This window comes from Panicum virgatum, chromosome 8N (genome assembly GCF_016808335.1).
Source record: "Panicum virgatum strain AP13 chromosome 8N, P.virgatum_v5, whole genome shotgun sequence".
NCBI lineage: Eukaryota > Viridiplantae > Streptophyta > Magnoliopsida > Poales > Poaceae > Panicum > Panicum virgatum.
In genome coordinates this window covers 44,793,732-44,797,723 of record NC_053152.1, presented here as the reverse complement: position 1 = coordinate 44,797,723, position 3,992 = coordinate 44,793,732, and the positions used below count along the sequence as shown (strand labels likewise).

The 3,992-nt window shown below is 48.0% G+C and overlaps 1 long non-coding RNA gene across 1 annotated transcript; it reads left to right on the top strand.

The window, feature by feature from the left end:
• The first annotated feature begins 1,890 nt into the window (after nt 1–1,890).
• Nucleotides 1,891–3,465, top strand: LOC120684468. The gene is made up of 3 exons (XR_005679310.1): nt 1,891–2,524; nt 2,641–2,798; nt 3,158–3,465. It is a non-coding gene; the product is annotated as an uncharacterized LOC120684468 (long non-coding RNA).
• The last annotated feature ends 527 nt before the right edge of the window (nt 3,466–3,992 follow it).

Sequence of the window (3,992 nt, the reverse complement as noted above, 5' to 3'; positions counted from 1 at the left end):
AAGAGTTGACAAAGGAGTGGGTGCCGCCACTGTCCAACAAAAGTAACATCACTTTGCCCTGGACCAATGCCTGAATTTTGAGAACATCCCCATTAGATGTGCCTAAAATAGCATTCAGAGATAACTGCTCAAATTCTTCAATCACAATGTCTTCACTTGCTAACTGCTGCAGCACTTCATCTGTCAAATGATGGTCCAGATCATTGACTACTATAGCATTAACTTGAGCTGATTTGCGCTTAAGACAACTAGCAGCATGAGCTTTGTCAAATTTATCACCACAGTACATACAAAGGCCATTGGCTTTTCTGAAATCCCGAAGCTGTCACTCCCTCCATAATGTACTGGTAGAAGTAGCTGATTGAGATTCAGACTTGGAAGTGGAGGAGTTGCTTCTGACAGAGCTTGGATATCTGTTCTGCTGGTAATACTTGTTGTCAAGTAATAATTGTTGCACTTTAGCCAATAAAATAGCCTTCTTCATCTTTTTTGGGAGTTGAGACTGAACACCAGCTCTCAATTCAGCTTTCAGTCCACTGATAAATTGCTCCACAAAGAAAATTTCATCCAGCCCAATGTTGTGCATAGACACCTGGTATTGCAAATCCACAAAGGCAGTAATATAATCCTCAGGATCCCCTTCGTGACGCAGAGCAATCATGTCACTAATAGCATTTCTATAATCGTAGGAGCCAAAATGATTCTCTACTGCAGAAATGAACTCCTCCCATGTGCCCAAACCATTTTTCAAGTTATATACTTGCAACCACTTAGCTGCTGGTCCATCCACATTCATAGAAGCAGTAGGAGTCCACAAGGCTTCAGGAATGTTAAAAATGTGAAAGTAATCCAGGCACTTATCTTTCCAAATCCTAGGGTTCTCGCCAGTAAACTTAAGGAATGACATTTTAGTAAGGGTATGCCGACTATGTGCTGAATAATGCTCCCCAACATCACGAAATTGACCCGAGTGAGAGCGAGTGAAAGGTACCTCCGCTGAAGAAAAGTGATCCTGCTGCGAAGTATGAGGGTGAGAGTTAGGCACCTCATGAAATCGACGAGGGCGAGGGTCTGGATCGTGCTATGTCCTGTTCAAGTTCAGCGGAGCGACGGCTTGACCAGTGAGTTCCATCTGCTTGGCCAAAGTTTGTTGATCCATAAGAACCTGGTCCATCAGCTGAGCGCTGATGTCCAACTGAGTTGTCATCTGTTGTTGCACATGATCTACAGCGGCCACCTTAGCAAACAATAAATCAATGCTCTCCATCATCGCATCCCAACGCGCATCCACTTTCTGTTGTGATAACTCCATGGCTGCTAGGAGGATCTGCGTCTGCACAGATGGCTTTGGGGGCGCTGTGGTGAATCACGCCGGAAACCGAACCAATCGTGGACGGGAATGTCAGGGAGTGATCCAGAGCAAATCCCACGAGCGTCCAGAGTGGAGCACCCGCAGCAGCCGATCCCAAACTTCCCAAATCGAGGAATCCAACAACGAGAGCAAACGATCCCCAAACTACAAACCTAAGAGGCACGGTAGAAGTTTGTGGGCGACGGTGCCAGAGCGGCTAACCGTCCATTTGCAGTGGTCGCCGCCGACTGGGAGTCAGTGGGCGGGGCGTGGATGCCGAGATTGGAAGGATGCTCGGCGGGCAGGTCGAGATCGCTGTGGTGCAAGTCCTACCAGTGACGGGATTGTTGGCAATGAACTGAGCGGTAGCGCGTGCGAGGATACTGAATCTGATACCACTGTAATCCCTTTGCCGTCGACGATAAATCTAAACGTGAGAATTTCACAGCGAGATCAAGAATTCCAGGAGGAACGAGCACAGATTGTCCCCTTCCGAGTTGTATTGAAATTCTGATAAGAATAAGTTCATCTTCCTCACGTTACATGCCTTGGCTTATAAGCCAACTCACGCACGCTGGCCTCGGGCCCACCTTACAGAAGTTCAATCAGACACCATATGTAAAGGAAATACGAATACGTAAAGTAGGCAAACTGTCTTCAAACATCAGCCGTGACATCCTCCCCTCCTAGCGCTCCCTCCCAGAAAGTCAAGCGCCGCGGCTGTTCATGTTCGGGGTCGACGGCGACGTGTGGTGGGCGCCGCGCCTGCTCCGGCCGTGCACGCGCTCGACGTGGCCGCGCACGCATTGGTGGCGCCCCCAACGCTTGGAGAAGCGGCGTAGGAACTGGGGATCGACCCCGCGAGGACGTGGCGCGGGGAAGGGAGGCCTTCCTCTCCCGGGTCCGCGCGCTCACTGCCGTGCTCGGTACCCGCCTCGATTGGATCCACCGAAAAGGCCACCACAGGCAAGCTCCCTCCCGGCGAAGGCGGCGCGGCCCCCCTGCGGCACGAGCGCGGCAGCTCCACCACGCATAGACGCGGCGCGGCCCGGGGGGAAGGCGGTGTGGCCCCCTGCCGCTCCACCACGTGCAGGCACCGGAGGCGCTGGCTTCATCGGCTCCTGGCTCTCCTCGAGAGAGGCTACACCGTCCACGCCTCCCTCGGGAACACAGGTGCGCGTGCTCACCGTTTCCATGGCAGCTCATCACTTTGATCCGAGCAAAGGAGTGGATCGGCTATTGTTCATGCTTGCCTGGTTTGAAATTGGATTCATCTGGTGGCCGTGTAGGAGACGAGGAGAAGGCGGGGATGCTGCAGCAGCTGGTCCCCAGCACGACCGAACGGCTGCGGCTATTCAATGCCGCCACCTTCGCGTCGGTGATCGTCGGGTGCCAGTTCGTCTTCCTCCTCGCCGCCCCATTTGGGGTCCAAGCCACCCGCAACAAGGTGCAGTATTTAAATCACATGATCAGAAGCCACTGCCATTGAGCTCCATTCGGGCTTATTTTCTTTGATCATGTGATTTTGTTCAAACATGAGCATTCTTCTGATTTTTTTTTCTGCTGCTCGTCAGCTCGTGACAACCTCTGCTCTCTTTTCTCTGATTATTATGATGTGAGCATATGGTAGCTAGGAAACCTTTTATAATGTTTTGCAAATTGCCATATGATGCAGAATAATCAGAAAGTTACTACATGATTCAATTATTCACTATCAGGAAAGTGATATTTTTCTTTCTCTCGAACGTGTCATGAAAGTGAATGATTGGTCCAATAATGATTAATGAATTTGATTTGCACTGCAAGGTTCGACGAAGCAGCAGTCAGCAATATAAATTTGTCAACGCCAGGTATTATCCTGTCGATCTGTAAAATCGTCAACAAGTGGATCAGTAATGCTTCCTCTTGTTTTCCTCATGCAATTCACAATATATTTGATTTCCTTTTTATTTAGAGATTAGAGATTTTAGCTTAGGTTCTGAATTATCCTATGTTTGTAGGCACGACTGTTCTTGTTCTATGGAATGGACAATTCGTGTGAATTATAAACAGATAGTACTAGGTGATGTATATTGTCTTATTGGTGAGGACGAAAATACAAGTATGGTTATTATCTCACTTGATACTTCAACTGTCCCATCATCTGCCATTCAAATTCACATTGACAAGGTATGTGCAGATACATGCACATACCCTGTCTTGGTTGAACATGTTACTTTGTATAAAATGCAACAATCCTATAAGTATTAGAATAAATGCTGCTTGCCTACTATTTTTACAAATATGTGATAGAGTATGTTTACTTATACAACATGTTTGCCTGTTAAGTTTGACATAATAGGTGCTTGGTACTTGCTCCTTTTATGTAATTTTTTTTCATCTCTAATGGAAGCTGTAATGTTTTCCCCTCCTATTTTTCTTCCTTTTAACGTTGCAGTCCAATGATCAGCAGGAGTAGTGTCATGGATCTAGATCGGGATGGCCCTGGACCCAAGGAGCGCGGCCTCGCAACGGCGGCGGCCGCACTCCAAGGGCATAGATAATAGGTACTAGATCTAATCTAATCTAATCTAATCTAATCTAAGCCTATCCTTTATGACTCCCTAACCTCTCCTTAAATAGACTACTAACCCTAGGCGTG